Raw genomic sequence first — 24384 nt, forward strand, 5'->3', positions numbered from 1 at the left:
AGTTATCCATAGCCTGCCATTTTGTAGAATGATTAAGAAAAGTTTGGTAAAGTTGTGAGTTGCTGTGGACATTTCAGGGTGCTGTGATGAAAACTGGTTGGGTTAAAAAAAAATTGAGACAACTAACTTGAATCAGCCCTAAGATATAAAACAACAGCAGCCCATCATTCTGTTTTGATTGACTTTGAAGTCCTCTTCAGCCTTTCAGTCCCCATGGATGCCAAACACAAAAAGGTGTTATTGAGCATGCGCAGGCTAGTTCCATCCCCTAGATGCTGACACAAATGCCAGCCACATCTCCTGGCCAACACATGATCAAGAGAAAGTTTTGCTTCAGTTGCCATATTCTATGTATATACGTACCACGTGTGTAGATATGAATCCACTTAGATTCATAGCTGTAGTTTTGCCTCTAGTCTACTGCGCTAGGAAAGAAGGCAGGCAACATCAGGAGAAGTAGGTAAGAGGCCCAACCCTGGCATAGCTAATATAATGGGAAACCCAGATGGGCGGGGGTATAAATTTGTTAATTATCATCATCATCATCACCATCTCTTTGACCTGTCCACCTGTACCATAAATCCCTGTTGCCTGTGGCACAAGCTGGCTGCCCATGTCACAGAACAGAATTCTTATAATACAGTCCCTCTCATAGCATAAACTTTATTGATGTCATGTAAAAATCCAGAAAGAGAGAAACGAGTGTACAGTGGAGTCTTGATGAATCATAAGAAGGAGGAAAACTTTAAGCAAGTAACCTTCTGACTAACAAAATACCCTGCATTAAAGCTACTTGTCAAAAGTGGGAGAAATCCACACTTTCCAAGACAAAAGCTAAAGTCTAGTAATTTCTCTTGGCTGCAGTAGAGTAAATCTTTAGAACTGGGCGGTGTCCAGTGGAATTACTGGAGTGAAACCAGGCATGGTTTGTCATTGGATTCCAGGTTTTGGAATGACAGTGCTTCAGTACATGATCTCTCTGCAAGTGAAGCAGATCTAGAAACAGTAGTTCATATCTAAATCAGAACCTGAAACTGAATGCCATTTAACTTTTATCTAAAAATACACAGTGTCCATTTTGTCTGAAACAGACTCTGTAAATAAGAAATGACATCATATTAGGTTTCTAACGTTTTCTAGAAACCATCAAAAAAATTATCATAACTTATTTTTTCAATGCATGAAACATTGGCCGTGGAAAGCACAATGTGGTTTACAACCATCTAAATATTTCTCTCTATAATCTATGCAGTAAAGCACAGTAAAATTACAGTCCCAAACCTATTGATTAATAGTCAAATTTATATTTGTTTGCATTTTAAAGTAGGTGATATATGCAGTCTGATGTGTAATTAGTACAGCAAAGAAGCATTCTGTTTCAGTTCTTACGTTAAATAGCATATTAATGTTTCAGAGGGGTCGCTGCAGTGACTGCTGCAAAGGCTGAGCCGGCAGAAGTAGCATGAACTGATATTTCTGTGCTATGAAAATTGCTAAGTCTCTCTCTCTCTCTCTCTCTCTCTCTCTCTCTCTCTCTCTCTCTGTGTGTGTGTGTGTGTGTTTGGGAAAATATCAACCTGTTCTCTATTCATTCAGACGCCTCTTGAGATATTGTCACCAAACTTAGCATGGTGGGTCTCAAAACAGAGGAGGCAGTTTTTATCTATTTTTTTAATATGGGTGCCATTTTGAATCATGTTGGCAGACCAAAATGTTCTAAACTGGAAGCCTCTGAAGTTATCTTCACCCAGTTTGGCATTATGGTTTCAAAATGTGCTGATTTGGACACTCGGGCGTGATGGAAAAGTGGGCTTTTGGCCTGTGGTTGGATGCTATCAGATGATATTTTGAATCAAGATGGTGTACAAAACTGTTCCAAACTGCAGTGCTTTTAACCAAATTTGAAAAGAAAGAAATAGGACTGTGCATAGGATACAGCCAAAGTTCAAAGCCCGAACCAGATCAGGCCAAACTGGGCAGATCTATGGTTCATCCAAATCGAGGAAGCTGTTGGGGGCAGAGCATTGCACAGGAAGGAGGAGTGGCACAGCCCCACACTTGCTTTGGCTGCATGTGCCTGTTCCCATCAGAGGAGCACACACATGTAATCAATCTGAGCAGGACTGAACCCTCTGTTGAAATCTTGTGGACTGTGGAGGTCTGGTTCACCAGTGTTATGCACAAGGAAAGCAGTAGGAAAGCGGATTCCAGCAAGAATGAAAATGGGGTGGGCCAAGATTTCAGAGATTCTAAGGTGGGAAGACAAGACCCAACCCTTGGACTAGGGTAGGAGGTAGGGTAGTGACTTGCAAGGGAAGAAGAACTGGCTACCACCCCACAAGTACTTCTGAATATGTAGAGTGCACTTTCCCTTCATCAATGGGCAGCCAGCAACATGTCACTATAATGTGATTTTTGAGGAAACTGCTCCCGTTTGAGATTCTATGATTGCCAGCAAGCTTGATCACCCACCCCACCCTAAGATCTCATTGGAGTGAGAGATTTTGAGTAAGTTCATAACTTCAGTTTACCGAAAGTAGGTCATCATATTAGTGATAACTTAACCTACCACATCATAGGCTTATCACATCCCTCATTTGTGTCAGACTGTTGAGTAATTTTCTGATATGACTCCTGAAAAGAATCTGGCTCCACCCAGGAACATTCTGCCGCTGGTGCAAAACAGGAGAGTCCCTATTGATTCAGCTTCAAATCAAATATTATAGGCTGGGAACAAACTGTAACCAGTGGAGAAACACTTGGGACTGCCTAGTTAACCGTGCAATTCATGACAAAGTGAGAAAGCTTTGACAAATAGGCTGTAACAGGTTAATAGCTAATATTATAAATAATTACGTATAATTTCAACAGCTTGTAGCCTTTGTAGGACAAATTGTTATATAATGCTGACACAGCTAAGTGTTCTTGAAGTTTACCAACTCAAAAATATATCCACTTTCCTAAAGAGAGGGGAAAATGAATTATATGTGATTTTTAAAAACAAAACAAAAATTCTGAAATATTTGCTTGTTTTGGAAGGCATGCTGAAAGCTAGGGGCTTTGCATCACACCCTATATTGGCAGGACTTTAATCTGCCTTTTTATTTCTTCAGTTTTTGTTGTCATCACCCTCCAATTCCAGTTTCTTTTTCCGGGCCCCATATTTATCTATGAATTTAATATGGAGGTAGGAAACTGCTTTGGTCTCTTTCCTCATAGTTAGAGTATTTAGAGTCAGACCGACATCCCTTCCCTACTGATTCAGTGATAGTAATGAACAAATAATGAAATTTAAGGCAACTATTGAGAGATACATTCTTCTAGCAACTGGAAGGTTCTTGCATGAAAAAGAAAATCTGTGGTTGATAACGCAATCAGGACTTCATCTGAGCAAGAGAGGTTCATCAGAGCAGGGAATTTCTGCTGCCTTGTAATCAATTTCTGCCTCCCATGATGGCTATTTTCTACCTCCACTGTTGGAGGCAGTATGCCTCTGAATATCACTTGCTTGGAATCACAGGTGGGGAGAATACTGTTGTGCTCATGTCTGGCTTGCAGCCCTCCACTGCACATCTGGTTGGTCACTGTGAGCACAGGATACTGGAGTAGGTGGGCCTTTGCCCAACCCAGCAGGGTTCTTCTTATGCTTAATACCTGAAGTCATAAATAGATCTAAGTACGTTTGTGGTATCTTTCTTCACCAGACTGGTAGCTACAGTATCATGATTGAGGAGCAGCTTCTACTAAGAAAAAAAATGAAACTTCCACGATCCTAGGCACCTCCCCTTTTAAATGAACAACATTTGCTGACCAGGTAGCTGAAACAGATGTAAAACCAACACCCAGACACCTGAGATTCAGTTAACTCCGTGTTTCCCAAACTTGGGTCTCCAGCTGTTTTGGGTCTACAATTCCCACCATCCCTGACCACTAGTCTTGCTAGCTGGGGTGATGGGAGTTGGGTCTCTAGCTGTTTTTGGACTACAAGGTTGGAGAACACTGAGTTAACTTATCTGAGTTCTCCACTTGCATATGTATCAATAATATGACTTGCCTGCCTCTTATTAAATTTCTGTTGGACAGGAGGAACAATTCATTGGAACAGATTGGCATTTGATGAATATTCCTTGGGAACCTAATATAGGCTAGGGGACTTGCAGTTCTGTTTTATTCTCCAGCAAACTGGAATTCAGTCTGGCTCTGGCTCACTTCTGCTGTGAATTTCCTTGCAACATCACAATAAGTCTGCAGTTTGTGGCAACAGCAGTTGGTACTCAAATGAAATAGCACTGTGCAGTTTCTTCAAGGGGTACAATGTTTTGGATAATAACCCAATAGGTTGAGAATTGTCCCTAGAATTCCCACTTTTCTTGTAAAATAAGTAGAGATGAACCCACGGTGAATGTCAAAACAAACTCTCATTCTTTACACGTTTATTACCTCTGGCTTTTAAAGTGTATCCTTAATGCCAAGCAACAGGCAATTTGCAAGTTCCATGTTTTAAATTAACTATGCAAATTGACAGCCTCCCTTTTGTTTGGTATCCAAGAGAGGTGACAGCCCTAAAAATAAAGGAGCTTCTATCAGGCCAGGGCCAAACAGACTGCAGCGTTTCTAACACAGACGCCAAGGTGCTGAAAGGCTGACATCATCCAGATTCCAGTGGATGGTACAAACAAGATTGAAAGGGGTGGGAAAGAAAGTTGCCAAAGCCTAGGAGCTCTGAAGATAATACCTGAGTAAAGCTCCTAGTTATAGTAATAGTCCTTTATAAAAATTTGTCAGCATTTCTATTTTCCAAACATATTTTCATGGAGTTGTAGCTTGGCCATAAAAGTTTGTTCTGGGTGGAACTTGGCAAAGTGTTTTCATCTTGGAACACTTAGCATTCTGCAAATTCAATTTTTTAGGATCCAAGTTGCAAGCAATCCAGCTATAATAACTCAAAAAAGCTGTTTTGCTCTAACAGGGGCTTTTATCTTAATATTAGAAGCCAGATCCACAGCATGTTGCAAGACCCATGGTGACCACCCCACAAGTAATGCTGTCAGTTCTGTACCACATCTACAAAATCCACAAACAGACAGAACTGTCTCTGCATGTAGATGGACAGCAATTTCAGTGGTGGACCTCTTCTTGATGTGTACATGTATGTGCAAAGCCCAAATAATATCCATCATTTTGTTGTCACAATGGTCCAAAACAACTTTCAGGCAGTTGATACACTTGCTATGATGTTGTTACATTGACTAATACAGCTAAATGGATGAACTTCATCAAGTGATACTAGCTTTTCAAAATCTCATAGTCATTGACACATTCAGCATCCTTTTGTCTCTTAGCAAACCCCTAGGTAATCCCACCACCTACTTTGAGAACCATTGTGCTGGACCAGCTGCCTCAACTGGTGCCCTGCAGGTGTTTTAGACCACAACTGCCATCATCACTGACTAATGATCATGTTGGCTGAGGCTAATGGAAGTTGTAGTCAAACCACACCAGGTGGGCACCAGGTTAGGGAAGGCTTTGGAAGATCATTTCAGGCACACACAAAAACCCAACTAATATGGTTTTCCTTCTGAAATTTTAAAGGGAAAAAATATTTTACATCTGTGCATAGTCTCTGTCATTTATCTGTTAATGGCAAATTCTAATACAATGCTCCATAGAGATAATAGCCAGGATCCAAGAGTTTCAGTAGGTGTATCCAAGGACTTAAACATGTCAAAGGAATTTTTAAAACTGTTTTCCTTTGAACAGCAGAAGCCACCCCATGCCAAATCACAAACTGCCTTTGAATCTTCACTCAGTCACAGAAGAGATTATCCACTTGGCATGACAACAAGCCCAAAGCCTCTTTGAGTGAGTTTTAGAGTAGATCCCTCCAGTGTGAAGTCAGTAGCCCAGTAAATGCACAGGATGAAGATAAAACCTGTACTGTACTGTAATTACTTCTGGTCCTGTGATTACATTTTCAGTGGAGAGTATCACTGCTTTGGAAAGAAAAATAACATTTTTCAACATAGTTTGAAGCAGAGAATGTGTACACATTACCAGCTTAAAACACAGCTAGGTGGTCCTTTGTCTCAATTCAGATCAAAGTTGGCTGGGGGGAAATGCACCAATACTACATTGTCAAGAAATAACAGGATAGATACAGATTTTGGCTATGTATGCTGCTTTCCAAACCAACAGTGGGAGCACCCTGGGTGCAGAGTAAATGGGAGTGTGAAGACAGCTAGAGTTCTGTTTTGTCATTTTTTTACCTTCTCTCTCCATGTGTAGCAGTTACCCCAGTTCACTCCCAACCCCTGCTAAAAAAAAAAAAGACCCAGCCAACCTTTCTTGCCTGCTCACTCCTTTCCAGTAGTCAGAGCCCTGATCTGTTTTTTACCTTAACTCCTCCATTCACCTGCACATTTATTCCCCATTGCCTATTCCTTTTCAAACCATTTCCTTTCGCCACATAGGGCACAACCACAGCATACATTTAAAATATTCCACTCACATTTAAAGCACATAGCTTCCCCTACCCAAAGAATTCTAGGAACTGTAGTTTGGTGGAAGCTGTGTGCTTTAAATGTGTTAAATGCACTTTAAATATATGGCATTGCCATGACCTCAATTTCCAGTGGGCCTGCCTAGCACACCCTAGCTTCCTCCGCCCCCCCCAAAAAATACAGCTCCTCTGACATGAAGTGCTGTGAGATTGTTCAAAGGGAACTAGCCTTCACTAAATTCCCCATCTTGTACTGTGAGCCCTTTTTTCTTAAACATCATTCTCTATCTCCATGTGGCTCTCCAGAGATTGGACTACAGTTTGAATCATCCCAAATCATTGGCTATGCTGGCTGGGGCTCATGCAAGTTGTAGTCCAACATCCATCTTTAGGCTTTAGGTTCTCTTTTCTTGGTCTGTTATCTTTTCTGCATCCTTTCTTTAGCTCCCTTGGCTCTCCTGTTCATTTTGCTTCCCGAGGCCCCACGACCTCTTCCCAGTCTTTATCCTTGTTCTGTGTTCCAATTTTTTTCTCACAAAGCTGACAATATCTCCTTCCTTCACAAAATTTGGACTGAAAGCTCTTCATTGGCCAGGCCAACTGAACATTTCATGGCACCACACTTCTTCAGCAGTCAGGTTCCAACTACATATGGCATTAACATATAGGGTATCCAACATTAGTCATACTCAGAGGAGACCTGAGTATGACTTAATTTGATATCACTCATAATAATTGCAAGGGTTTTAAAAAATCATTTTGCAGTGAAAACTCTGGCACTGAGGGCCAAATTAAATAGAAGCATTACTGAAAGCCCCTCTCATGGCCCAGTCCCGATCACACATAACTTATTGCTATTTGCATTGGGAGAAAAGCACCAATTTGGTGCAAGTAGGTACTTTCCTTCCAATGCAAATGGAATGTGGATTTGGACTGTAGCAGATACAAAGGGTTAAAGCCATTTTCATACACCCTGCCCCCACCCTGGATAGGGTCCCACAACATCTACTATTTGCATGAGAACACCATGTCTAATTTGGTCCATGCTATCAGAGGTTTCACTGCAGCAGGCACTGTGAATTGTATAAGACATTGTAGCAGTGATGCCCAGCAAAAGATTCTAAGATGGTACAGTAGTAAATTTGGTAACAGTTGGGAGGGGCTGTTAAACATGATTTTTGCACGTATATGGTGATCTTGTAAACCAAAATATAACAGACTGGAACCATTTGCATGCAGGAAATCAGCTGGACTAAGGATAACTCAACTGAGATAATTTCAAACTAATATTCAGATTTTAAAATGACAATGTACAGTGAGCAATTAGTCGGCTATTGCTAAACTGGTATTAGCAAGAAATTTGGAGACAGAAAACTCTTGAAGATTTGGGTCAAAAGACAGTAAGCCAAAGAATACAACAAAAAATGCTCTTATTAATCTGGAAACAATTTGTGAATTTAAAAAAAAGCTATATGCTGAATTTCTTGTATTAGATCATGTGTTGGCTTCACGTCTTAAAACTGGAATTAACATGAGGGAGGAGGCACAAGTTCAAATTGGGAGTGCTGGAAACTTATGGAACAGTGTGGGCTGTGCCAAGCTATGCTGAGTGACATTGTGTACATCCATTAAACAGCTCAGCCAGCCAAGTCTGTACAAACAAAACTTCACATGTATTGGCTTCTATACATTAAAAATGGTGCTGTGTATTAATACAGAAGGTCAAATTAGACATGGCAAAATTGAGTCATGCCTAAGTTATTGTCACTCTTCATAGGTAAAGGTAAAGGTACCCCTGCCCGTACGGGCCAGTCGTGTCCGACTCTAGGGTTGCGTGCTATCTTGCTCTATAGGCCGTGAGCCGGCGCCGTCCGAAGACACTTCCGGGTCATGTGGCCAGCGTGACGAAGCTGCAGCTGGAGAGTCAGCACCAGCGCAGCACACGGAAACGCCGTTTACCTTCCAGCTATAAAGCGGCACCTATTTATCTACTTGCACTTAAGAGTGCTTTCGAACTGCTAGGTGGGCAGGAGCTGGGACCGAACGACGGGAGCTCACCTCGTCACGGGGATTCGAACTGCCGACCATACGATCAGCAAATCCTAGGCACTGAGGTTTTACCAACAGCGCCACCCGCGTCCCACTGTCACTCTTCATTTTTTGGCACAAATCAATAGGACCTAAAGTCACACGTTTTGCCTGCAAACCACTGCATCTGGCTGTTCCCTCTTCCCAAGTAGACTTAATTCTCACTAGGGGAAAAAAGCAGCTAGAGTGTACTAGTTTGGGGGCAACCAGCGGCGGTGGGGAAAAGATTCACTGTAATCCATAGTGATGTAAAAACACATGCTTTATATGAATTTATTGCTGTGTAACCCTCAATTCTAGTTTGAATTGGCGTGCAGCTATCAGTTCTAGCAACCTCAAACCCAGGTTAGGCTCTTATTATAAGGTTTGCCAGAGTCGGATACGCTATGAACAAGTTATGAAATGCCTAACTTCATATATGCCACAGCTTGTCAGTAGCAATATGCATCTGTGAAATGGATATCATTAATATCAAAAATATGTTTTATATAAAAAAAACATTAATAAAATTATTATTCCTCTATTAAAATTCTTTATTTAAAAACCATTGAATTTTTTCCTCAGTATAAATGACTCAGTGTAAGGAAACCTGTTTTTTTAAATAATTGAAGGCATGATAAATTATGCCAGTGAGAGCTATAAACAATAGAGAGACTACAGTTTTTTGGATAAAATGAAATGATCAGGACTAGATTCCAAATTTCTCAGAGTTTAACATTTTTCTTCTCTTTGTGGTGTGTTCATGTGTGTGTTCACTTTTGGTCTTGAGTCACTGAGACTCAAGCCTGTCTTCAGAACACTCAATGCCATTTATATCTTTCTATGCCAGATGATAGAACCAGATGCATATATAACAAAAAGGGCAAGGATTTTATCCTTTCAACACCTTAGGGAAGTGGTGGTGTTACAAGGTGCCAGTTCCCTCTTGATGGTATTGCACTGACATGTCACATTATGCTGCTGTTCCTCAATACTCTGAAAAGCCCTTGTTTCTGTTGGTAACACCGTCACTATAGATATTTGTCATTCTGTTTACAAGCCCATTTGTCCCTTCCATATTTACTAGCTCCTGCTATTTTATGTGTACTTCTAAGCTCATACCACATTGTTTGCAAGGTCACTGAGTAGGAGAGAATGCAGTGTGTGTGTGTGTGTGTGTGTACTTTAAAAAAAAGAGTTCCCATTCTCTTACTAACAGCTTCAACCTGTAGCTCTTCATAACTTGCGCAGCATTTAACATGGCCAAGTTTGTTACTGAAGTTTGGGTACTTGGATCAACCATTTAACTGTAATATTTTGCTATCAAAACTTGGTAATTACTATGTGCGGGGAAAAATGCTGTGTAGTGCAAAAATGATACAACCACTCAGATATTAGAAATATGGTTTATGAGCTGTGTCCTTTTGAACATTGCCTCCTAGCCTGTTCTGTTCCAAACCGTTGCTCTTTATAACTCTAAAACTAATTACTAATGGTGTTTTAAGGTGCTACCACTTCAGGCAATATGGTGCTGCTACAGCCACAGAAATCTGGTTGATGCTAGACTGTGGAAGCAACTTGTCTCTATGTACTTGGAAGAGTTGTTTTTTTGATCACGATGGGCTTCCTGCTGAGATTTTGTTCTGATTAAGTCAGGGGATCCATTGTCTGCAAATCTGAAGCAGATTTTGTTTTGCCAGCAATAATTCCAGGGAGAACAACAAGATTTGGTATTAAGTGTAAATTCATGCCAAGAGACAACTGATGAAGACATTTATAATTTGTCATAGTTGGACAAGGACCCAAGTTTGACCAAAGGCTATCACACAGTTTATTTACATTTAGGTACAAACATGAACTAGTGGGTTTTTTCTTCCTTCCTTTGCTACTCATAAAAACAGCCCTGGTGGATTAAGCGAAAGATGCATCGAGTCCAGAATCCTGTTTTCACTGTGGCCAACCAGCCAAATGCCTATAGGAAGCCCCCAAGCAGGGCCTGAATGCAACAGCACTCCCTTCATGTGCTATTCCCAGAAATATGCTTCCAATGATGGAAGGATAACATAGCCAACATGACTAAGGTAAGGGTAAAGGTACCCCTGAGGTCTAGTCGTGGCCGACTCTGGGGTTGCGGCACTCATCTCACTTTATTGGCTGAGGGAGCCGGTGTACAGCTTCCGGGTCATGTGGCCGGCATGACTAAGCTGCTTCTGGTGAACCAGAGCAGCACACGGAAACGCCGTTTACCTTCCCGCCAGAGTGGTACCTATTTAGCTACTTGCACTTTGATGTGCTTTCGAACTGCTAGGTTGGCAGGAGCAGGGACCGAGCAACGGGAGCTCACCCCGTTGCGGGGACTCAAATCGCCGATCTTCTGATCGGGAAGCCCTAGGCTCTGTGGTTAACCCACAGCACTACCCGTGTCGCAACATGATACAGCCCCCCCCCAAACACACACATCCAGTGTTAAAATCATTGAGTTGGGTGAGGGGTTTAGACCATCTAATAATGTCTTGCCCAACCTGATGCCCTCCAAATGTTTCTTTCTAGGAGGATTAGAGACTTCTTTAAAAAAATGAAAGCTCAGAGTCTGGGTCTCCTGTTAGGGGTACCAGTGAAAGCCTTTGTGGGCATCATGGCACCCATAGGTGCTGGGGTGGCAACTCCTGCACCAGGTACTGTACATTTTTTGGAAAAGGCTTAGCATGAAAGACTGACAATCTAAGCTGTATCTTCTAAACAGCCCTGAAAAAAATACAGAAGTGTAAGGCACAATATATTCAGCTGTGCAAATATAGCCACGCCAAGAACGATAAAATTAATGTCTGCCTTCTTAACACCAGTTCTCTTAGAATAATTTTAAAACATACAGTTAAAGAAGGAGTCAGAACTAATGCACAGCCTATCTGGAAATGGCACTATTTTAAAAGAATACAAGCAAACAATTATGAAAGTCCCCAATATAAATGTGCTCTTTTTTATTTTGTTTCACTTTTATAAGTATCAGCCAAGGCCAGTTTGGCTGGTTGTGGGCAGGCAGGCCTACGTAAGTGGGCCTAGAAGACAATATTTTAAGAATCTTATGGCTTTCAAAATGCCACGGACTTATTTGTTTGTTTTCAGCAGTGCTTTTTTAGGGGGGGGGGACACAGAGGTACGCATACCTCTAAACATTTTGTGAATCTAAGTTTGGCCTCATTGAGGGGCAGTATTTCAATATGAATAGGAAAATGAGAGTACCCCTAAACATTTTTTAAATGGAAAAAGCACTGGTTTTCAGTATCATCACCTGTCAGCTAAGCTGGCATTGCACAGTATATATGATCACCAGCTCTTCAATGTACACAAGTTAGCTTTAAAGTAGCAGTGACAATATGGAACACTTATGAATTCTTCTAGTAGCTGTAGTGTTGTGACAAAAGATTTTGTTTTATTGAAACAGTACATTTTGGCTGTGATCCAGATAAACATAATAAAGTGGAAAAAATAGCATAATGTATATAATATTGGAAACGATCCATTTAATTGTCAAAGCTCCTGTGCAATATTTGTGGCATGGTTTTTAAAAGTATTTTTAGAGGATGGATGGGAAGTATGCATTTTGTTAAAAAAATCAATAGTCACTCATGGCTGAGTACAGGTTTTTATTAGGCAATCACCTCAGGCAGCTGGTTTGGGTGTGATGAAATGGCAGCAAGTTGTTAGTTGTTTAATTTACTTTTATTATAATTTTATTGCCAGGGAGGGAGGCAAGGTGCATGTGTGATCCTCTGCTGGCCTTAAGGTACTGTGAACCTTGACTAGGAAGGTGGGTCTACCCGAGTAAGTACTGAAATATAGGATGTGTCCATCCCTTGAGCCCTCAATCCGCAATGGTTTGTTGCATCATATTTGGGCAGCTAGATTTATAACAGCATGATTTATAGAAGAGACAGTCGAGATTTGCATTAGTGAATTTGTAAGTAAGAGTTTAGTATGTGAAAGACCGAAATCCTATACCCACCCCAAAATGGGGTGTCCTGACTGAATCGGGACAGTTGAGGGACACGACACAGAACTCAACAAAACTTACTTTTGGGTAAACATGTATAGGATTGTGCAGTTTTCATTTTTCTGTACCATTTTCCAGCTAAATTTATTCCTATGCTGACCCTACAAAGCCATGAGCAATATATAGATTTAATAGAACAACAATTTCAGCTATTTCTGTGTGAAATACTGCCAATGACATATGGAATTTCAAAAAGCAGGAAAGAAGCTACCAAATTGGTTTATCCAGGGGAGCATTCTGCAGGCCTTTCTTGCTTGTTTACCACTTTCTCAAACAAACTTACACTTGTAAGGAGGGAGGAATCAGCAGTAGGGAAAAGTGGTATGTATAGACCTCACCCTTAAAGCCCAGATATGCAACAAACCAAAGATTCTAGCAAGTTTTTATTTAGTTTGCAATTATGTACATGGCTTGCAAGTGTCCATGTGCTCTTTTGTTACCAAGTGTGACAAAGCAACACTTCAACAAGATTTTTCCCCACTATAAATTATAGTTTAATCTTAGCCACAGATTGCATATTTTTCGACATTCTTCATGTGCAGTGACGTAGCTTCAACACCTGCATCCATCAATGCTACAAATTCTAATTATGTAACTGACATTAGCAAGATGTTCAGACAGAACAAGGAACACCCAAACATGACTGGACAGGATCTGCTTGAAGACTTGAAGAGCTGCATTTAATTGCAGCAGGCAAGACTACTTTGTTTTTTAAAATATATTTGCTTGATTACTAAAAAGTATTTCCCATTTACAGCATCTGCTTGAACACAAAATATGTTCAGTGATATTTTAAACATTTCTTTGTGCATTGCTTATTACTTGCTGGTAATTACACATTAGTCAGTGTACAATTTCATCTTTCTCCAGTCAAAATAATTTCCCTCATTTCAACTGATCTCCATTACTAATTGACTATGCTTCCATGTTTTATTCCCAGTCCAACTACATAAGTCACCCTCAACAGAAATGCAAGTGATCTTGGATTATGTGTATTCTGTAAATCATTTATAAATTTACATTGCACACAGCAAAGCTCTCTAACCACATAGTGTAATGGGCTGCATTTTTAATTAAGGTAATGGCACAAAAGTTAGCTTTTTGTATTGATTTGAATGTGACTAAAATGTTAATAACATTTTCCAGAGCCAAAAAATCCATGTGTACAAAACAAACCATACTTGGCACTTGCATAGCTGAAGGGCCATGACAAAGAAGATTCTAGGTTTTATAGATACCCGGCACACTTCAGTCAGCAGAGCAGGGGTGGCCTAAGACATTTTGGCACCTGAGGCAAACTCCAAACTGTGCCACACTCCTTCCAGGGAAGAAGGGTTGAGTGACGATCTACATCAGGAACAAGAGAGGAATAAAGATATAGATCTTTATTCCCTTGTGAATCCTGTCACCTGAAGCCTCATGGGTGGGTCGTCCCTTTTAAAAAAAAAATCCCCTTGAATAATCTCAGTTCAGAGTACAGGTGGGGAGGGACTGGAGGGAGGGATGTTGTTACGCTTGGAAACTGAATCCACCAATAGAATAAAACAGTAAAGCTATATCTGGGCTGTACCAGTGGTATGTTGCTGGCATGGATGCTTTTATAGAGGGTGGGGTGAATGGGGACAATTGCCCTGGACCAAAACCAGAATGAAAACAATGCTTCCTGCCTTAACTCTGATCTTTTGCCAAGAATAATAGCACCCACCAGTGCCCATAGAGAGTTTACCTTAATGATGGATCCTGTGTTTATTTTCTCGTTAACTACATGGAAGGTTTGGTGAAGTAGGAGCATAAAGGTTTGAGATATTACAGACTGTCGGCAGCTAGAAGGTTATGTAGGGAGAAATGGAGAGTTTTGGCTGTACCATCTGCAAATAGAATGGCTTAACAAAGTATTGGAGTTTGGCTTCATGGCCAAGTTAACAGATAGATTCAGGGAAGAAAAACAATGACAATGTAACTTTATGGCAAATTGGATTGATTTTATTGAATAAAGTAACGCCACCCAGTCTTCAAGCAGTGTGAGGCTCCAGGATTTCCTTGCGCTTACCCAGGGTTTGGTTTCCTTAGAATGAGGAACAGTGGAGACGGATGTCTTTATGATATATGGTTTATTTACACAAAAATGCAACCTGAGCCTATGATGGAGGGACTCACAGCATTTTCACCCCAAGAGGGTCTTGCTTCTTCCATAGCCACAGCCTTGGATTCACACAGAAATCAAGCATGGCTCTCACTCTGCAGCTTCTATCTGTTTCTCACTCATTCTTCCTTTCTTATACTAATGACCTGTATTTAGGGCCGTTAACTCACCAAGAAACTTCCCTGTCTTCTTCAACAGTGGAATCTCCCAAACTCACCACAACACATTCAGCAGTAAACCCTAATATAATGGGTTTTGAGGTTATGGTTTACAAGTTTTTGATAGTAGGGACATCTTTGTTATTACCATATGTAGGCAACTCCACTGGAATATAGTTTGATTATATAGCTACTAATTATAAGCTTAATATGATTATATATTAATCAGGGTAATTTAAATGAATAACCTCCAACCATAGTTTCAGCTTCTATCTCTATCTCTCTTTGAAAGCCTATGTGTATTGAGTGGTATTATACAGGATGTATAACAATGTTTATATTTTGTAACATATTGCAAAACTCATTTAAAATGGGAAGAAAAAGGAAATCCATTTCATATTGCTGCTCTTTTGACCTTTTGCTCCAGTTGTCAAAATGGCCCCTATTTCAGTATGCAAACAGCATAGCAAAGCTGGGGGTGAGGGCATATCAGTACAGTGGTACCTCAGGTTACATATGCTTCAGGTTACATATGCTTCAGGTTACAGACTCCACTAACACAGATATAGTGCTTCAGGTTAAGAGCTTTGCTTCAGGTTGAGAACAGAAATCGGGATCTGGCGGCGCGGCGGCAGCAGGAGGCCCCTTTTAGCTAAAGTGGTGCTTCAGGTTAAGAACGGACCTCCGTAACGAATTAAGTACGTAACCCGAGGTACCACTGTACTGGAATCAACACAAAAATATCACAAACGGGCTTGCAACAATGAGAATTACAAAATAACTATATGGCAACTATATCCCACCCCTTGTCAGCCAGCCAATGAAAACCCTTTCCAGAACAATAACAAGTCACAATTCTGGCCGTGAAACATCAGTCATTATTTAGCCAGTTGGAAGTTGTATGTCTTCAGGGCCTTCTACAGGGCTTGAAGCCTGAAGGCCTTGCATAGATCTGCTGACAGGGACCTGGGGAAAGCTACGGTAGTTCAAGGGAACAATAAGGAAGTAAAATAGGTGACAGCTTATCCAATCCTATACTATACACACTCTCATAAAGTCCCTTGAACTAAATAGGTTTTAATTGAGTAGACATGCATAGGATTGGACTAGAAACGTTATTTATCTACAGTATATTTAATGCCACTCTTTTCATAGAGCACTCAGAAGAGTTTATATCAATGAAAGTACAATACAATAATCCCAAAACATAACAAAAACTAAGAAGGGAATACAATTAAAAAAATCAATGCAACCCAGTTTAAAAACAGCAGAAATTACACATTCCAATACAAACATTTTTAATTTTTGTCTAAAGGACAATGAAATATTTGACGAATCAAACTTCTAGCAATAATTTCACTTCCTTTAGCTTGGTTTACTGATGAAATAAAAACTTTCTGCCTTCTTTCAGTTTAGTGTTTTCCAGTTTTAAAGTATGAGATGCAGACTCTGTACACAAAAAATAAAAATAAACTCAAAACAAATCTCAGCACTTGAAAGTTTCCTTTGCTTACTATAATCATGTAACCACAGAACAAAGAGATGATCTGAACCATCTGCTACCAAGATTAGTAAATTTACCAGAATTCACTAAGATCTCTTTTGTGCTTAACTTTAATCCTATCAGCAGCTATGTATTATAGCTCAGCAAGCTGTCTGTTTCCACAAAGGAAACCTAAACAAAAAAACAAAATACCCTACTTGGAAGAGATTATTAAACAGCCAAGAATGGATGAGTATACAAGATTCTATCCTGAAGAATACAATATTATGAAGAGAAAAAATTAGATTGGGAAGGTCCCAGCTTCCATACTCAGCATCTCCAGATAGGGATGGGAGAGATCTTTGTCTAAAAGCCAGAAGAGCTGCTGCCAGCCAGTGTAGGGAATACTGATCTAGATGGACCAATGGTCTAACTTGACATATATACCGGTAATCATGGTGCTTCTACTACATCATATCTATCCACCCAAAGTCGGCCACGTTGCTTCAGCTTTGGGAAGATCAGTGCTTTTTCGGGGGGGGGATGACGCAGGGGTACACATACCCCTAAACATTTTGTGAAGCTAAGTTTGGCTTCATTAAGTGGCAATATTTAGATATGAGTAGGAAAATTAGAGTACCCCCTAAACATTTTTTGAATTATGGTGTTGGAGGAGACTCCTGAGAATCCCATGGACTGCAAGAAGATCAAACCTCTCAATTCTTAAGGAAATCAGCCCTGAGCGCTCACTGGAAGGACAGATCATGAAGCTGAGGCTCCAATACTTTGGCCACCTCATGAGAAGAGAAGACTCCCTGGAGAAGACCCTGATGTTGGGAAAGATTGAGGGCACAAGGAGGAGGGGACAACAGAGGACTATATGGTTGGACAGTGTTCTCGAAGCTACCAACATGAGTTTGACCAAACTGTGGGAGGCAGTGGAAGACAGGAGTGCCTGACATGCTCTGGTCCATGGGGTCACGAAGAGTCAGACACGACTAAACAACTAAACAACAACAACAAAACATTTTTTTTAGAAAAAAAGCATTGGGGGAGATCGTGTATCTTTAGATCAGGGGTGGCTAAACCATATGTATTCATACCCTGGTCTGGTTCAGGCATTGCTCTAAATCAGAGTTTAATTTGATAAGAACAAGTTGCACCAACTATTGGGCTTGTGCGTGCGTGCGCGCGCGCGCACACACACACACACACTTTCCTCTTCCAGAACAGCCACAAAGAAAAGTTTGCCTCCATTTTTTGTAACCATAGCTGTTGCTTCCATTTTTTCTAACCGCAGCTTCTCACAGCTTACAGTTCTCCTTTCAATGTCAGTTCCCTCTTGCATAAAAATAAGTTGCTTAATAAAATCTGAATTTGTTAATGCTATCTGAATTTTCTTGTCAGTGGGCGTTTGCTACCTACTGTTTACACTTTTAAAAATGGCCTTAATATATTCCTGCCTTGCATTAATCTGTCTATGGTCATGTTTTTGGGAACTGCTTAAGGAGTTGTCAATCATTAACTTGAACAAACCCAGAAAAAGAAACTAAAAGACGGTAGAAAGGATTGTGCTTTAGGGCAGGCACAGAGCTTCCACATTCATTCAGATCAGTGGAAGTATTTCTATTGCTGCAGAACTTAGGGCAAGCACAGCTAAAGAATTATAGGCAAGGGAGTTCTTTCTGGAATTAGTCCTTACAAAGTGTTACATGCATATACTAATCCTGAGTAAATTTCTGTTGTATACTGTCTATTCCCCACCACCACCACCAAGGAGTTGGCGGTAGGCAGGAAGGAAAGCCATAATAAAGGCCATTTATTAAGGCCATTTTAAGAATGAAAGATATGAGCCGTCTCCCACAGCACGTTGTTGTCAAATTTTGAGCTTGCTTACCACCACCAGCAACAACAAGGCAGTGTGCGGCCTGCAAGTTCCATGTCAAAGTACTCTTGCAGTCCACTTGGTATGAAAAGTTGGACCAACCTGTGTTATATGCTCCCAACTTCTCCAACTGATGGGAAATTCCATGGGCACCACAACCCAAGTTCTTTTCCGCACCACTGGAAAGTGGTATGCTTTAACACCCTCCACCTTTTCATACCACTTTACAATTTTAAAAAGTCCTTATGAAAATCCATTAGCAAATTTCTCCATTTTTAAGAAAAAAATTCACATACACATTTCAAGGGGTGGCTGTGTTTTGGTTCATATAGTTTTGGAGTTGTGCATTTACATGCAAATAATCCGATTTCACCCCATCCCTATTTAAGTGCACACAAAGACACACCCCTCTGGAAATTAGATACATTTTCTCATGACTCATGCATTTAATTTTCACTGAAATGCATCAGCATTCCACCACTAAAGTTCTGTTTGATTTATGCAAGTCCTCAGCGGGGAACTCTGCAATAAACACTCAAAACTTACTATAAAAATAGTTTATTATAGGGATATCAGATTTTCTCTAAGACAGCTGACAGATATGAAATATGCTTGCTCCACTGTTTGTACAGTTTCAGGAGATCAAGATTAGCTTGGGCCTGAAGCAAATTTACTATTGAGCTTTATGTATTTGCCTTAGAACTGCTGCCCTTGAGTTACATTTACAGTTACAGTTGAACTGGGAGATGAGCACCGTTTCTCTCCTGTAACCCTACACCCCTGCCTATGCTAAAGAACAGAACATGAGATATACCACAAAGTAGAGTCACAAACAGAGTGGTGGTACTGTAGATGGAACATCAGAAAAAAACAACAGACAAAAGATGCTACCATTATCCTCATCTCATGATTCAACCATGAATTAAAAGGCAAAGGAATAATCTCCGAGTCCCAAACTATGATGTTTGCCAGTTTTTGCTAAAGCTTTAAGAAACCAGCATTTTTAAATTGCTTCAACTAAGGTTAGATAATAAAACATGTCGCTAATAAGGCTGCAAGTACTTCGGTTTAACTTGAGGGGGAAACACACATGTACACACAAACACATGTATTCCCCATGTGCAGAGTTCTTAATCCAGGCAGCGTATCTGTTTTAGGAAGTTAATACTTGATGCACAACATAAGGGAAAGAAACATATACCAGGTACAGTGGTACCTCGGGTTAAGTACTTAATTCGTTCCGGAGGTCTGTTCTTAACCTGAAACTTCTTAACCTGAAGCACTACTTTAGCTAATGGGGCCTCCTGCTGCTGCTGCACCGCCGGAGCACGATTTCTGTTCTCATCCTGAATCAAAGTTCTTAACCCAAGGTACTATTTCTGGGTTAGTGGAGTCTGTAACCTGAAGCATATGTAACCTGAGGTACCACTGTATTTTGTGCTGTTCCACACATAATCAGACCCTTGGAAGCAAATCTCACTCCCTCTTGTGTACCTGACTGCCATTCTCCTGACCACGTCTATGATGAATGGATTCTGATGAAAGGCAAATGAGATTCCTAAACCTTATGTGAAAAGGTGGTAAATTCAGCAAACACATTTTTTCTCCCTGCAACATAGTGAGCTGTGCCTGCCAGAATCCTGTTTCCTACACAAAGAGGCAGGAGGTCACCCAATTTATTGAAATGCCAATAAATATTTGATTTTTTAAAAAAGCCTTTCTTTTTGGCATGGGTTATTTAAAGATGGGATATTTCCAAAATAATTTCTTCATTTCCCTTCCACTTTCTTGACTTTTTTGTTTTTGAAAGAAGATGCTCAATTAGCGTTTGCAGTGACTTCTGAAAATGCTGACATGTCCATTTTATCATTATTTATGATGTTTTTAAAAACTAGAAGCAAACTGCCCTGCTAAAATATAGAATTGGTAACATTTACAAGACAACTGGGAAAGCCTGATAAACACCAGCGGGCCGCTGCATGCATTGTCTGAAATGCACAATCCCCCTTTTTGTCAATAGTTGGTGCTACTTAGCCTTTGAGATAGCACCTCTTAAATCAATACATCCTTTTTAATTTTTAATGTCCCCCTGCCATTAGCTCATTCTCATGTCCCCTTTTTATTGCTTATCAAAGCAATTGGCTATGACCTTGACATTTTTTCTGTCTCTCTTCCCTTCCCTGGTTTTTGAGCAAAGCTCGTGTTTCAAGCACAGAAATCCCTTTCCAGTGATTTGGCAGCCCTCTTCCAGTCTAATGCTTTCAGGTGTGTACAGTGCATTGTTTTGCTGAAAGGCAGCTTTACAGTTCCCAGGATAAGGTATATAAAGCCTGGGTTATGGGGCTCTTCACAATCCCATTCTTGTCATATGTAAACAGCCAGTGGCATATGATCAGAGACACTTTTGTTTCACCATTACTGCAGGAAAGAAAGAAACCAAGGGCTGCACATTATTTAATGAGATGACATGGCACAAACATGTGTTCCCCTCTTATTATTTCTTCTCATTCTGATTTTCTCTGAGGAAGTTTGGGGAAATGGTCCATGTTTTCATCTCCTTGATTGCAACAAGTCAGGATTGAGGCTTTTATGCTTTTCAAAAGCTTATTTCACACTCTCATGATTTCAGGAATATTAACACAGTGTGTGTGTGTGTGTGTGTGTGTGTGTGCGCGCGCGCGCGCATGCGTGTGTGCAGGTGCACACACACAAAATTTGCATAAACAAGGATCATAGAAATGATACATATAGGTAGACCAAGTCTTCTCATGTCAATTGCTTATCACAAAAAACAGCAAATTTGCAGCAATATCTACAGCATATTCTTGGTTCGTGGATTAGTTTAAACAAAAACAAAGGGGAAACAGGATAGAACAGAATTAACTCTTAACATTCAGCATCACATAGCTAAACACCTAATCACTTACCCTTGTAGTTGTGCTTAGTTAAGTATGAGTAATAGTCATTTTCTTCTTTGTCCTCATTAGTCTTCAGCCCAACAAAATTCTAGATGGAGCCATCACAGAGATAGTTTCAGGAAGGAACGTGGGAGCTCTCTCTTTTTCTGCTCTTTTAGAAATGGCAGCCATTTTTTGTCATGCTGTGCCATATATCAGCAATTTTGTGTTATGCCACACACCCTCACCAGATGTTTTGTGACTGGCATCCAGAGCACTTTCTCAAAATTCCAGATGCGCCCACATACCCAAAAGGTTTGGTGACCCCCATGACTCTGTTTTATTTGTTGACTGTCAATGGACTCATCAAGCCTTATTTTCAAAAGTCTGTACCTTCTGATTTCAGAAACATGTTTTTACAATTCCAACGAAGAATCTAAATGGGTAGATTTAAGAAATTATGGACTCTTAGTGAAAGTACGTCGCAACAAGAAAGGAGGAAAGTGTTCATCATGCTCTCATGAGACAAATCCTGGCTCAGAAGACCAATTTTGGAACTGAGTACAGAAGTGTGTGTGACTGAAAACATGTATTGGATTCGTTACAACTCTAGCTTGGAAAATTCTGGCTTCCCTAACAAAAGGAGAGAGGAAAGAAAATGGAACTGGGGGAAAAGGCAAACCGGAGAGAAAAATGTAACTCCTTTTCAGCATTTAGCACCTTCTCAATTTTCCTCAGTGTCCATTGCTCCATGGCAAACATAAGACCTTCTATCATTATAAATGCTTCCTTAGGGAAATTATACTGTTATAGCAAAGGTAGAGATCCCAAAACTTGCTATACAGCGAGCAAAGATCCACCCACTATAGGCTCAGAATCAGGGACATTGGCTCCCCAATTACTGGCTGGGGTTGGTGGCTGGCGCCGTGGCAAGTGTGGGTGTGGTGTGCTGGGGGCGTCTCAGAGAGAGGCGCTTCTGCTGCAAGGGATTGCAGCATTGGAGAGGGGCACTGTCACCTCTCCAATTCCACCCCCAGATCAGGCTTGACTGGGTGAGGGGGTAGAGCTGCAAGTGATCTCAGCATCAGAGGAGGGGGGGTGCTGCTACCTCTCCACTGCCTGTGGCCAAGTGGCAGATAACCCTTCCCTCTTGGCTGGCCCATGGGCGGCCATAAGGAGAAGGAGATGCTGCCACCATCGCCCCAGGCCCAAAAGTGCAACTTTCCTCAATGAGGGAACTGTGGTGGGGGAGCCGCCTCCAAAATGTGCCCAGGGCAGTGGCCCCCCACACTACTCCACTGCTTAGAATGTAAACAAACAAATATAGTGTCCAAGTTATGCCTGTGTTGCAGTACTTGTGAATGAATTGAATGAGCTTTTCAGTGGATATTGAGAGGACATTCCTTCCAGATTCTTAGGAACTTAGCTCTATGGGTTATCTAGGTCAGGCATAGGCAAACTCAGCCCTCCAGATGTTTTGGGACTACAGCTCCCATCATTACTGACAACTGGTCCTGTTAGCTAGGGATGATGGAAGTTGTAGTCCCAAAACATCTGGAGGGCCAAGTTTGCCTATGCCTGATCTAGATATTGTGGAAAGCAAATTTAAGAAAGGAATTGAATAAATAAAAAATTATGGCAAAAGACTTGTGATTAATCTGGCTGAACAAGCCATAGACTTCATTTGCAAGTATCTTTGGTAACAGTTAGTGCAGCAGATAAATATATTTTCTCAGTGACCATAGTGCCAATTAATTCCAGTTGAGTGTTAAGCCCAGGTTCCAACCTCTTCTATAGAAAATTATTAATTGCTTGCTGTGATGACTTTGTTCCATTATCTGCTGATTAAGTCTCTCACCTTCAATCAATCAGTCTTGGATTGCTAGTATTATGGAGTTCTTGAATATTTTTTAAAATAAAAATGATTTAGATAAATATTTAGCCACGGTTCCTTATTGGATTATAACAACTCTACATTTTCCTGATTTAAGGTCCAAATGTTTCATTCATTAAATTAACATTTTAATTTTAGGAAATAAAATATGAGATTTAAAAATATAACAGCTTAGCATTTTCATCACTCATTTGGGTCTCCAAATGATTGTGTCAATTATCCATGATTCCCTATGTTTCCTAAGGCCACCAGCAATTCAATAAGAAAGTTCCCCAAAGGTATCAGCCCCTAGGATTTGCCATTTTAGCAGGTCATTCAGTAAGCCTAAATCCTACTAGAAATTGTATGTCCTTCTGATCGGCAAGTCCTAGGCTCTGTGGTTTAACCCACAGCACCACCCACATCCCTGTACACCACCAGAAACTGCATTCAGTCTCACATATCTAGTACCAAGTATATACTCTTGAAATCAGGGCATTTGTACAACCTGTCCTGAACCTTGGTGTACCTGGTGGCAAGTCCTGATAGCACACAGTCCCAAAGACAACACTAGAGTGTAGTTAGACAGTCCAAATGGTCAAATACCAGTCCAAGTCCAATACAACAAGCAAGGTTCAAAGTCAATTCATAAGGTTAGGTTCTCACCTCTGCAGAAAATCCAGGGTTGGAACATATGGGGTCAGTCCCAAAGTCACAGTCCAGTGACATTCCCAAGGCAACCAAGCAGTGATCTTGAGTTTGCTCCTACTGAGCAGCTATGCCTCTCCACTTGATGAAGCATGTGACCCTCACCTGCCCTGAGCTTAATCCAGCTGAGTGATCTCAAATATCCTTCCAGACCTAACGAGTCTCATGATCTTCACCTGGTCTACTACTGAACTAGGCTATGTTCTCTTGCCTGCCTCAGTCTCCTGGAGTACACTTCTTGCAAAGCCTCAGAGTCCGCTGTGTCTATAAAGACGGGGGCACCTCTGGTTCTCCTTCCCCAGGATCCTGTGAACTGTCTGCAAGCCCATCAACATCCTTCAATGTCCTGTGAGTACCTCCTAAGTCCCCAATCTCCCTCTCCTCATATTCAGCCTGTCCTGGTGTGTACCAGTCATGGCTACACCCCTCGCTGGGATCCTCCTCCCCTTCCTTGGTGTCCTGCCAACTCATGCCACAACTCCAGTTAACCGTCAGTAGCAGCTATAGCCACCATGGCAGCACCAACCTAATGCTCTAGGTCAATGCATGATGCCAGCACCATGGGTTGTAATATTTCACTAATAGTGCAATAATTGTGCTCCACTCTAAGCAGCTGTGCA

The 24384-nt window shown here is 40.9% G+C and overlaps 1 long non-coding RNA gene across 1 annotated transcript in view; it reads left to right on the forward strand.

Moving 5' to 3' along the window:
* Positions 1-24027, forward strand: part of LOC309368881 — a 28411-nt gene extending 4384 nt beyond the window's left edge. Inside the window, exon 3 of the long non-coding RNA XR_014167945.1 lies at positions 23916-24027. This is a non-coding gene — a long non-coding RNA (uncharacterized lncRNA). The remainder of the gene's footprint in view (positions 1-23915) is intronic.
* The last annotated feature ends 357 nt before the right edge of the window (positions 24028-24384 follow it).

This window comes from Podarcis melisellensis, assembly GCF_964234715.1.
Source record: "Podarcis melisellensis genome assembly, chromosome: 4".
In the NCBI taxonomy this organism is placed as follows: domain Eukaryota; kingdom Metazoa; phylum Chordata; class Lepidosauria; order Squamata; family Lacertidae; genus Podarcis; species Podarcis melisellensis.